This window comes from Notamacropus eugenii, chromosome 1 (assembly GCF_028372415.1).
Source record: "Notamacropus eugenii isolate mMacEug1 chromosome 1, mMacEug1.pri_v2, whole genome shotgun sequence".
Lineage (NCBI taxonomy): Eukaryota > Metazoa > Chordata > Mammalia > Diprotodontia > Macropodidae > Notamacropus > Notamacropus eugenii.
This window is the reverse complement of record NC_092872.1, coordinates 504855325-504868954: the sequence shown is the minus strand read 5'-3', so window position 1 is coordinate 504868954 and position 13630 is coordinate 504855325.

The window sequence follows — 13630 nt, the reverse complement described above, 5'->3', positions numbered from 1 at the left end:
GCTGCCAGCTCCAAAAACAAATTGAGAATGACATGTAATGGAGCAACTGTGACACTTGGCCCCATAATTGCCAACGGAAAGATGTGGCGGAATAAAACAGCTTGAAGGAAGAAAATTTATGGTATTTCAGGAGCCTGTAGTCCCAAGTTGCAAGAAAGATACAAGAATTTTCATGGATATCAATTTTCCTTATTCATTATTTAGTCTTAATTTTCCTTATGCACATACTAACTCTGAAGTTACATGTGTACAACTATTAGAGGTACATTTCTAGAAAATAACAGAAAAACAGTCCCCATTAAGGAACGGTTGTGCAGGGCACTAACCGACAGCATGAAAACACTCAGCACGCTTGGATTATTTGCTGTTAAAACTGTCGTAAGCTTGCCTTTGCTAACGAGAGTAAACAAAATAAACAGTAGATGTGACTCTTTGGGCTTCTGCCTTTAAATAAACAAAATCATGCTTATCCATGGTGGGTTTTTTGATTTTTTTATATGATGTTTTCCCTGCTTCAGTGTGATACTTTCAAACCAGCAAATCAAAGAATATCTGAGGAAATGATTTGGTATTCCAAATTCTAAATTTATGGAGTTTCTTTTTTAAAAAAATTTTATCTTGAGATCTTTTGCTGTCACATTTTATTGTCACATTTCATTATGTATTTCTCTCACTCTCCACCCCAGAGAACTACCATGGCAAAGATAAAAGATCAGCCCGGAAAAAATAACCACCATTATCAACTGAGTGTAATGCATACGTAGTTCCCCATCTCCACAAAGAAGGGAAATAGTTGTATTTTCTCCTGTCTTCTTTGGAGCCAAAATTGATCATTATGATTACACAGCAGTCATTTCAATTGCTTGTTATAGTTCTTTCTATTTACATTGCAACTGTCGTGTATATATTGTTGTCTTGATTCTGCTTTCTTTTATCAGTTCGTATAAAATTTCCTGTTTTTCTGTATTCATATTCATTATTTCTGTTGGAGCAGTCATATTCCGTTACACATGTACCGTAATTTGTTTAGCTATTCTCCACTATTTAGGCCTCTACTTTATTTCCAATTCTTGCTACTACCAAAGAGTACTACTATAAATATTTAGGTATATTTGAGGCCTTTTTTTTCCCTTTTCTTTCATATTCTTGGAGTATATGCCAAGCAATGAGAACTTTGGGTCAAAGGGAATGGACATTTTTGCCACATTCTTAGTATAACACTAAATTTCTTAAATAAATTAAATTTCTTAATTATTTCATGAAAAACTTTATGAAGGGCTTTGCTATGTTATTTAACCAATGTGTATTTTCCCCCAAGGGCAGATGGGGAATATCCTTTCCTACAGCCCTTCTCTGATGTCTCATCATGTGTGGAGGTTATTACTCCAGATTATCAAAGGCTGTGCCAGCAAACAAGCCTCCGGAGGGTCTTACAAAAAGTAAGAAAGCTTTAGGCATGAGCTCAGTAATATCATGTGGTAGTATATAGTGCTTTAAGCTTTGCAGAATGCTTTATATATGTTATTTCATTATATCCTCACAAAAGCCTTGTAAGGTAGGTGTTATTATTATCCCCATTTTACAGATGAGGAAACTGAGGCAAACAGTTAAGTGACTTGCCCAGGGCCATACGACTAGTAAGTATCTGAGGCAGGATTCCTCCCCACTACTTCTTGACTCTAAGTCCAACTCACTACTGTGCCACCCATATAGTAAATGGTGTACTCTTGACCAACTGAAAGACAGACCAGTAAGTGAAGGTAAGTGCAATACCAGAATGTTGACCAACCTGTGATTTTTTTTTTTCTGGGAGAGAGAGGAAGCAACTTCTTAAACAACATAGAGTGTGGAGGATTTGTAGTCTGCACAATGAACCACAATGAAATTAGAGTTCTGGAGAAGTAATAAAATAATGACACTTTGTTGTGTGAGTAAATAATCTGTGGTTTCATTGGTGTGGGTACTTCCTCTGTCAAGGATGATCGCAACCTTATCCAAAGCTTTGTTATGGGCACCTTCCTGAAACTTGAAGGTGAGTTGCACATTATCACACAACTAACATATATCAGGTAGAATTTGGCCCCTGCTCCTTCACCATGCCATTTATTTATCTGTTAATCTGTCTCAGTTTTCTGTCTAATCTCCAAACCTCATTTCATTGGTGTAGGAAACTCCAGATGAGAAATCCCAGTTTTAGAAAGTAGCCTAAGGCAAAAAGAGATTAAGTAAATTGTTCAGGGTTCTATATGAGTCATAATAGAGCCAATGTGCCAAAAGGAAAATTTGAATGCAAGTCTTAACAATAACGAGTTCTAATCCGTTAAGCCTGTAGACTTCTCTCAGTAGAGACAGATCAGAATATATATCTATACATGTGAAGGAGTATAATTCCCTTCAAACTTGTCACTTTGGGAGTTTGTTCCAATGTTGGTAACTCCATTCAAAGCCTGAAATATATTGCTTCAATTATCCATGATCACGGAAAATCTTCGATCTGGGAGGGCAGATGTGGTTTTTGGCACCAAGGCAGACATTATAAAGAGCTAAGATTGGCCAGTGAGTGATCAAGCTGAGTTTAAAATGTGTATGTGTGTACATATATACTCATACACATATAAATATATATATACACACAAATCTATATGCATGAATGTCTGTTTTTGTGACTTTTTTTCCTTTTTTTGGATGTTGCTGTTTTGTCATCCACAAGGTGGCGACTAATACTTCACATTTCAACGAGCACTGATTTAAGCTGTTGCATAAAAAAAAAAGTTTCTGATCAAATACAAAGGTATTTATTAATTGGAATGTAACAGAAATACAAAGGAATGCCCACTTTTTTGACTGACACATTATGCCACCTTTTGTCATCCTTTATGCCAATGTTTATTAATGAGCAGCATATTCTTGTCTTTACTTCAATGATTTCAGTAACTGGTCCATAGGTCTACACTTTGTCTAGTCCCATCATCCAGTCTTAAAACATTAGTGCCCATGTTGATTACCCTTTGAAATCCTTGTCTTATAGCTCTTGGACCTCAAAATTAGTGACTTCCATTCTGAGCCATTTCACTGCTCACCAGTCCATCCACACTGTGTACCTCATGGGACCTATTCTGATAGGTCCCACTTTCAAGATGGATGATGGAGTCATCTGTTTATTACACTTATGTGACTCTACCATTCCTTCATTTTTTCAGATATGACCCTGACTCTCATCACCTGCTTCTTGACTCTTCCCTATTCTATTCTATCATCTCATATCTGGCTTTATTTTCCTACCCAATGTGGACTCCATTACATGATGAATTTCAATCCACCCTTTAAAGCAGTTAAAGTGCCATTTCTTTTATGAAGCCTTCCTTGATTCTCTAGTATGCATACACACTGTCCCTCATTGATGACCCTTCTCTAAGAGCTCACAGAGTTCTTTGTTTCATAACTTAAATGTACTTAGCAGGTGATGTATATTCAAGTTACATCTTTATCTGTCTTATTCCCTATGATGCTATAAGCTCCATAAAGGCATGGTTCTTTTCTAAACTTCATATTTACTCTAGACCCAATATATTGCACAAGATAGGTTCTTAATTTTAAATGGCTAATGTCAATATTTCATTTCAATCCAGCACTTTCAGCCACCCTAAATTCTTTCCCTGTCTTGATGTGGCATTCCACCCCTACTAAAATGTAACTTCCGATAACTAGCAACTAAGGTTCATAATCTTAACATCTATGCACATTTTTAAAATGTTGCTATTTCAATACAATTAGTTGTCTTTATAATCCTGTATTTTTATTTTATGCATTTAAAACCGCCATTCTAAGAGGGCTCCACAGACTTCACCAGACTGCCATAGGCATTCAGGACCCAAAAAAGATCGTTCATGACGCTCGGTTCTATTAGCTCTGATACTGGGTTGTTTAACCTTGTTGGAAAAAAGTTATGAAGTTGTGCAGAGTGCACTATAGAAGCAGGGTTTATCTAGCCTCACCTGGCTCTTCACTCCTTAATAATCCTTTTATTCATCTCATTTCCACTTTGTGCACAATACTAAACATCCAAGGGAGAAAAAAACAAAACTAAGCATACAAATTGAAGCCTCTAATAGGTAATTCATTTTAAAATATATTTTTAACCGTTAAAGTATTTTCATGTCCTAAATGATATAGTAGAAAAAACACTAGAATCAGAATACCAGGTATGCTACTAACTACCTTTGTTACAATGAAGGACATAGCTTCATTTCTCTGGGTCTCAGTTTCTTCATGTGTAAACTGAAGAAGTTGAATTATTTCTAGCTGAGAATCTCTAATCCTATGAAGCTTCTCCCTGATCTGTTATTTATGATCTCTGTAAAATCTTGATTTATGAGAGTTGCCACCTTGTGGCTGATGAAATAATATTTTTTAAAGTACATCTCTCTTTGTAGGAGTACAGTAATACCTAATTTGGATTTATTGGTGAATGTCAGTCTGAAATATAATAAGTGACCCAGGGCTCAGTCTTCTTATCTGTAAAGTGAGCAAGTTGGGAAAGATAGTGTTTGAGGTCCCTTTCAGCTCCATGATCCTAAAGTGCTGTAGCATTTATCCATCCCTTAAAGTTTTGCAGGAGGCTTTAAATACATTACTTCATCTTCAGACAACACTATGAGAGAAATATTTACATGTATTGTGAACCCTATTTTGCAAATAGGAAAACTGAGGCTCAGAGAGATTAAATAATTTACTCAGGGAGTATATAGATAGTAAGTGGTAGAGGTCAGATTCAAACCTGGATCTTTTCTAACTCCCAAGTTCGGTTCTATTTTCACTATACCAAACTGACTCTTAAAGTTTGAATACATTATATCCATTAATGTAAATATGATCATTTAAACTTCTGTTTCAACCAAAGAATTATTAACTATGAAAACAGACTTATAATCTGAGGGTAGCAGTATAACTAGAACTATTTAAGATTACTCATTGTTAGTCTAAGTATTTAAGAAATGTATACTTTTCCTGGTCGATTAAAAGGTTCACTCATCAACATCCCCACAAAGATGCATTTCTCCCCCACCCCCAGCAATTGAAAAAAGTTAAATGAAGCTTAAAAAAAAATTCCACAATGCCAGAGTTGGACAGAGCTTTAGAGATCTCGTAATCCAAGCTGCTCTGAGGTCACGAGAAGGGGAGTTACCTTCTCAAGGTCACACAGATTCATAGTCTCAGAGCTGAAACTAGAGTAAGGTCTTCTGAATATTAGTTCAATGCTCTTTCCTCCATACAAGGAGTCTTGTTTTCAATGTGGAATCATCATGGGTTTGAGCTGGAAGGAACTTTGGAGATCATCTAGTCCCACAGTTCTTAACCTAAGGGCCATGAACTGGTAAAAAAATAAAATTTTATAATTTAAAATTAAAAACTAGTCCATAATGATTAATTTTCTTTGCAATCCTATATATATTTTATACATTTATGCCCTGATATGGGATCCATAGGCTTCACAATGCTGCCAAGAGTCCATGAAACACAAAAAAAAGTATGAATCTCTGATCTAGTCTAAGTCTCTTATTTAAAGATGAGGGGGACAAAGCTGATGGAGAACAAGTGACTTGCCCAGTGAACTGACATCATTTGATCCCACTGCAGTAGTCTTTGCATTAGGCCAATATGAGACACTCTTTGAATGGTTGCGGTAAATATCTTTATTTTCTTCCTTTTCCTCCTAACTCTCTTAGTGCTTTGGAAAAGCAAAGTGAAAGTACTTTATTCTTGGCTCTTTCTTAGAGACTTCGTTTAAGGGGATTGTGTTACAGGAGCTAATATGCGTAGGAATAGCCTCAAAAATACACCTGCCACTGAACTAAAAGACTGGTAGATTTAATAGTTTCTTTCAGATTTGGGAGAAATGTTTTTTTACCTGTCTTTCACAAAGGTACTAGATTTAATATTGAAATGATTACATACCTGAAGCACATACAGAACGTTTCCCTGAAAAGCGAGTGCCCCACATTTTTAGGCAAAAGGGCATGCTACCTTTGATGGACTCAACTTCCCCACACCACCTCCATGAAATAATATCACAGTACCTGTTTCCATTGCTGTGGTTACACAGCCGACTAAGAGCTGCAGTACAGACAGGAGCTTAGACAAGGATCAAGCAATTAATAGGGCTGCACCCAGGTCGTCTATGAGGGAGCACTGGGCGTGAAACAAGAGGCAGAGGAGGGCGGAGGAAACATTTTATGAGAGAGTCTGCAGTAAGGCTGAGGTCACTTTACTAGGGAGACTACACTGTACCATCATCCATCCTCTGAAATCTCTTGGTGGCTGCTCTCCATCCCCTCAAGGCATGTGGATCCTTCAGGTCTTCTTGATGCTGGTGAGTCTGGGCTGGGCCTGGGAGTTCAGAAACGGGGTAGGGGTAGGACTCAGATTTGGACAAGTCAGAACAGAGCCAAGCCCTGGCCCCCCAGTAAAGGATATCAAAATGTTTTCTTTAATCAGAGAATTAATGAAATTTAAAACTTGGAAGGATCTTAAAGATCTGGTCCACTCCACCTCAGTTTAAAGAAGTGGAAACTGGGGCTCAAGGAGTGCCTTGCTTAAGATCACACAGCAAGTACATGTAGGAGTTGAGACTAGAACCCAGGTCTTCTGGATTCCTCTTTAGAGGATGGCTGGTTTACCCAGACATCTGCTGAAAGAGCTTCTTATATGGAGGCAACACAATGCTTCTGCTTATATTGACCAGTTTTCTCTTAGTTAATAAAGTCATGGAAAGGTTCTTATGCAGCCTGTGCAGCAGGTTGCTGTAGCCTTTTAGTCAATATTTTATTTAAAATTTTTGTGTCAATATTCATATAGGCAATGACAATAAGCATTTGTTACATTACTAGTACGTTCAAGGCACTGTTTTAATTGCTGGGGATACAATAAGAAAAAAAAGGCAGTCCCTCAGAGAGTTTCTAATCTAATCAGGTACAACAGTACACAAAAGGAAGTTGAAAGGGCCTGGCAGAGGGTACCCACTTCTATGGGGCATGAGGTTTGTGGAATCCAAACAAAGAAGACCGGCTATCAGAAATTAAAAGTATGCTAGAAAAACATGAGCCATCTATAAAGGGAGATACTGGGAGGATGTATATAACAAAATAATACTAAAAGAGTATTCTTTGGAGGAAAAGGAGAAGCATATTGTATCTAGTCAACACATTTCATAACTGTGAATAAATTGTGATTATTATCTTATTAAATTATTTCTGATTTTTAAAAAACTACAATTCTTGGGTTTTATCCAACTAAAATTTGACAACGAAGCATGAATATTCCATGTCTATATCAAATTAATCATTGTATGATTCTGGAAATGAAAATGAATAAAGAAATTAGGAAAGGGATAGTTTTAGAAAAACTTAGGAAACCTTGTGTGAACTGATAACATACAGTTCATACAAGGTTGAGGAGCTGGATCTGTGATATCTTTTGTGTAGGTAACCCCCAAATGTGAAATCTATCAATGCAGGTCAATACCTTTTCTTCAGTCTGTAATTTTAGAGTGGCATAGAACATAGAGAGACTAAGTGATTTGTCCTGGGTCACACAGCCAGTGTGTATCTGAGGTAGGCTTGCTGGCTCCGAGACCAACTTTTTATCAACTACACCTCATAGTAAGAAAGAGGAGGAGGAAGGAGAGGGAGAGGAGAGAGACATGGATAGGATTATGCTCTGGGCTATATTATGAAGGAAAGGAAAATAAAAATCTGATATGACATTTAGGTGTCTATTCAACAATTCCCGAAGTACTAAAATATAAAAGAACTCCAAATGGACTTGGGATGGAAGAATATCTACAAATTTTGGAAGTTAATTCACCTCTTTACTCAAAATATTCCCTGTTGCCAATACTGTATTATTTCTATCTGTGTGTCTTGGGCCAGGTTTTTTCTCTCTCCAGATCTCAGTTTCTTCATCTGTAAATTAATCAGATCTATCTTTAATATTATCTTTAAGGTCCCACCTTACAATGAAATCCCATGATCCCACCACAGGGCACTAATTTTTTGCAAGGGTGAGGTAATATAATTGCTCATTCAACTCTTCCTTCCAGTAAGTGAGTTGGAGTTGAGTCTGAAGAAAGTTTACAGGTTTTCAGTTTTTTCTGTTCCATTTACTGAAGTAATTACTATATGAAAACAGTTACATATGAATTTTGGAGGACCAAAGCAAACAGAATCTGATTAAAAATAATCACACATTTGTTGAAATTATGTTGAAGTAATTAAATAAAAAAAATGCTTAATACTTAAATAAGTTAAAATGACTTCCTTTCTTCCCCTTCATTCAGAGCCTTAACCAGCAACAAGGCAGGACTTTGTCCTGAGGACCAACATGGTTGAAAAAGGGTTGCTTCCTTCTGTACCTCACCATGATTTCCTTATCAGTTTATACAGTGTATTACATAACAACTCTTACAATGGTATACCTTTCTTAGGGCCCTCGGGCCTTTACTACCTACCGCATAGACAATGGATGGACTCTTTAGGAGATGAGCTGCATCTATTCCTGTTGCACCCAAATGCTCAGACCATCTTCTATGTTGGCAGCATCATTGTTGCCTATATAACAGAATTTGCCCTAGGTGCTAGGCTTTGCTTACTCTTTTCCTTGAACTAATTTGAGTTTGTAGGATCATAGGTTTTAGAACAGAAAAAGACTTTAGAGACCAGCTAGCTCAATCTCTTTATCTTACATATGGGGACATATGGCAAAAGCCATTCCCAAAATTACATTGGTTTTAAGTAACAGACCTGAGTTTGAAACCCAGGTCCTCTGGCTAGGAATCCAGTGTTATTTCCACTACAGCCTGCTGCTGCTTCTCTACCCTTCACAAAAGTGCCTCTTCTACTCCTTTTTTGTTTGTTTGTTTCTAGTTTCTGAATTTATGTACCGTTTGAACAACTGAAGTGTCTATAGTGTCATTTTTTGTTGCCTTGCATCATTCTTTGGGGAACAAGCAGCTTCTTCCTACTCAGAGCATTTAATTCTCTCTTGTTCAGGAATTGCTTCATATCTTTTTTCCCCTTCAGTCCCTTATCACTTTCCCCTGAACTATTGCAATAACCTCCTCATTTTTCTGTTTGTCTCAAGTTTCTTCCCACTCTGATCAATCCTCCACCCAGCTGCCAAAATTATTTTCCTAAAAGACGGGCCTGGCCATGTCACTTTCATCACTTTTGGAATAAAATATCAACTCTTCTGTTAGGCATTCAAAACTCTACATAATCTGATGATCTGAACACACCTTGCCATCTTTATTTTATATTACTTTCCTTCAAGTACTCTACAATTCGGCCAAACTGGCCTTCTAGTTTTTCATATACAGTACTTTTATCTCCCACCTCTTTGCTTTTGCATCTACTGTCTTTTATGCCTGAAATGCAGTCTTTTTCACTTTAGCCTTAGAATCCCTGTTTTCTTTCAAGGATCAACTCAAACACTTTTTTTTTACCAACTTTTCCTGACCCTCTACAGCTAGCAATGCACTCCCCCTCCTTTACTTTACATCTATTCTGTATTTTTATATGTCTAGAGATGTACATGATTGTCTCCCTGAGTGGAATGTAAGCACCTTGAAGGTAGGAACTATTTTGTTTTGTCCTTATATCCCCAACACCTAGCACTATCTGGCCCATAGTGGATGTTTAAAAAAAATCTTGATTAATTAATGAATAGAAAGAAGACAACTATTCAAGCCTCTATTTTTGCTTCTGTTTTCTCTAACAAGGAGAATCATCTGTGGATTTTAAGGGATGGCAAAAAATGGTTAATAGTGAATTGTTACCCAAGATAAGGAGGATAGCACTTGACTGCCCTTGCTAAATTCATCTCCTCATGCCCAGATGAGCTATCTCCTATTGTATTAACAATAAACTGACATTTATGGAGGACTTTGAGATTTGTGAAGTACTAAACTCACCTTCTTGCATTTGATTACAATAATTCTATGAGGTATGTGCTTTTGTCCCATTTTGTGAGAGAATTGAGGCTCAGAATAATTAAATGACCAATCCAAGGTCTAATAAGTAATTTAATAAGCTACTAAACTAATAAGTATCTGAGACAGTATTCTAACCCAACTTTTCTTTAGTACAAGTCCAGTATTCTACCTCTTATATCATGTCTTTTCTACTAAAACAACTGGTGTGATTGCTGAGATAACTGTCAGTGGTCTGAAAAATCTAGAAAATGGGGATAGTTACCACAGGACTGGAGAAGAGCAAAGGTCCTAGTTTTTAATAAAAGGGAAGAGATGCAACAATATAAATTATTCACCTGTAAATTTGACTTTGATTTCTGGCCAAATTCTAGGGTGCCATAGTAAGGAGGTGGTTTTTGAGCATAGAGAAAAGTAAGTAGTGATCACAAAAAGTCAGCATATCTTCATTAAGAACAGGTCATATGAGACTAAATTTATTTTAATCAGGTTATTAAACTAGTAGGAGAGTGTTTCATATATACCTGAACTAGGTTAAGCAAATTCTACAACAAATCCCCTAATGCCAATCTTGTAGAAAAGATGAAATGTGGGCTAGATGACAGTAAATTATGTGGATTCTGAACTGACTGGACCCTCCAAAATAGTCATTAACGCTTCAATGTCAATTTGGAAGGAGGTCTGTAGGGAAGTACCCAAAGGATCTGTGCTTGGCCTTTTGCATTTGACAATTTTATCAATGACTTATCAAAAGGCACTGATGGAATGGTACTCAAGTTGTAGAAGGCACAAAACTAAAAGTTTCTGGATTCAAAGTCTAGAACTTGGGGCCATATCTAATATGATAAATTTTAAAAGACATAACAGTAAAGTCTTACACTTGGTTTTAGAAAAACAAGTTTTGCAAATAGTTAGACAGCAGTTGTCTGATAAAAGATGAGGAGTTTTTAATGGACAATAAGCTTAATGTGAGGCAATCATGTGATATATCAAGTCAAGAAAGATAATTGTAATGCTATATTAAGAGAAGTGGATTTCTAGGATTAGGGGAGTAAAAATCTAGATGTCATTGTTTGATAAGCCAGAAAGTTTCAGAGTATGGTAACCAGGACAGAGAAGGGTCTTGGGGTTATGCCATATGGGAATTCGTTGAAGGAAGTGGGGATGTTTAGGTTGAATGAGAGAAGATATATGAGATATAGAGATCTCTTAAATATTCAAAGAACTTTTCTTTTTCTGTTTATTCCCAAAGGACAACACTAGGGAAAAATTGCAAAGCAATATATTTAGGCTTGATGCAAGGAAAAACTTCCTTGCAATTAGTGCTATCCAAAAGTGGAATAGGCTACCTAGAGAATAACAAGTTCTTCCTCAATAAAGGTTGTAAAGCAAAGACTAGATGACTATATGCTGGCCAGAGTGTAGACAGGTTTTTGTTTAGGTATGGATTGGACCAGTTGACTTGTGAGGTTTGTTATAACTTTGAGATTCTTTGATTCTTTCTCTCTTTTGTTCTTTGTAAAACATTTAAAAAGTTCTCCTGGAATGACATTTTTGGGTTCCTTTAAATGTCTTTGGCCCCCATTTTTCAACTGAAATATAATTCTGAATGAGGACATTTTTTCCTATTTTTTTTAATTTCTAGAAAGAAGTATCAATTAGGTAGAAACCAGATGTCATTTAGATTTTTTCATCTTTCAAACTTGTTTTCTTTTAAAAATTGAATAGATTAGAATTACATTAGTTGAATGACTAGAAAATGGCAGAGTCTGACGAAGAACGTGGAAAGGACAAACTTCTGTAGTAATATTTGCACTGCTGTTGTAGGATAAAGATGATACCTGGAGAAAATGGGTTTTGGAAAGACTTTTTCACCTTAATCAAACCTGTTAGGGAAATTTATTGAATGGCATCCTTTAAATAAAACTGCATACAGTTTGTCAGAGAATATAATAAAAGCACTTGGCAGATTTATTTTGGCAAGTGCAATCGAATTTCTAGACTTCTGGAATAATAATGTCTAGATACTGTAGGTTATTGTTTAAGGCTTCCATGAAAGAGAAAGAAAACACCAAAATGACAGAATAGTTAATCCAGTTTTGTAGAAAAGTATAAACATTTGCCAGACTGAACCTTTTTTTTTTTTTTAATTTTCTGTGTACCATGTGTGCTGCTTAGGAAGCTTCTAATTGTGTCTTATGGTACAATTCAAGAAACCTGTGTTAAGCTAGTACTGTAAGATATTCCATTCCTGATAGAACTTAATATTTAAATGGGAAATAAGACACTAATACCACATAAGACACTATTATGTAATTACATTACATAATAAATATACTAAAAAGTTATAGGACAAAGTGATATGTGAAATCTGATGAAAGGAAAGCCATACATTTTATTTACTCTGGAAAAAATACTTCATCCAGCTGATAGTTTGCAAAATATTAGGGACAATAAGAGACAGATTCCAGAGTTATCTGCATAGAGGTGTTAATTGAAGCCATTTTAGCTTGGACAATTTGCTTAACTTCACTGGGCCTTAGTTACTTCATGTGTAAACTGAAGATGTGTTAGAGTAGATGGTTTTCCTGCTCTAGCTCTTTAAGTGAATAAGTTGCCAAGGGAGAGAATATATGGAGAGAAAACAGTCAAGAAAAAAATCTTGGAGAACATGCACAGAGAAAAAGCTTGGAAGAGGATGTAACATTAATTTATGTTAGTAAGAGTTAAAGATCTTCTCCATCCATTAATAGGCCTCAGATAACCTTTTGTTAATTTCTAATGAGGCACTGTATTGCGCAGTCTGGCTCTGAAAAGTGTATGTATACTCTGAGGTGAGGTTTTTGCTTTGGGGCTTACTCTTTGGAAGAAGATTCATGTGCCAGATGAGACTCTGGGTAGCCATTAAAAAGCCCCCCATCTTTGAAAACCCAGATGGTGGTGCTTCTCTCTTTGGTAACTATGTATCTATGTAATGGTCAGACAGTTGGATCTGTCTGTTGATCTGTGATGTATGTATTGCTTGTGGTCAGACAGTTAGAAGCCCTGTCTGTTGGTCTTTATTTCTCTGCTTGTATTTTCTCTGTTGATAAATGTAATTAAAGTAAATTGTTGACCCCTCAAAAGTTGCTTTCCTATTAGAAAAGCAGATCTAAGGACCTGTGCAGCAGGCCCTCCTATGTATTCTGAGGTGCTTGCTGTTACAGAAGATAAAAAGTCAACAAAAGAGAAAGAAGAAGGACTAGGGGAATGTAGTATTTCTGAAGCAAAGGGAAGAAAGAGTATCATATGGGATGGAGTAGTTAGCTGTTCCATAAACTTATTGTATTTTGGCCAAAAATGTTAAATTCATAAATTTCAGGGAAATCAAGAGAAATGAAATTTGAATTGAAGGGTCCTCGAATTTACTGATTGTGGGTCATTGGTAATATTAAAGAGACAATTTTAGTATCATGGTTGGAAAGGAAGCCTAATAAACAGGTTATAAAAAGTGGGAAGAGCAAAAGTAGAAGCATTAGATACAAATTACTTTTTTAAAATAATTGTGAAAAACTTAATAATAAAAATTCAGCTAATTAAATTTGCTTAGTAAGTATATATTAACCGATCTAAACACATGAAATATCATCACTTTCTGTGCTTCAG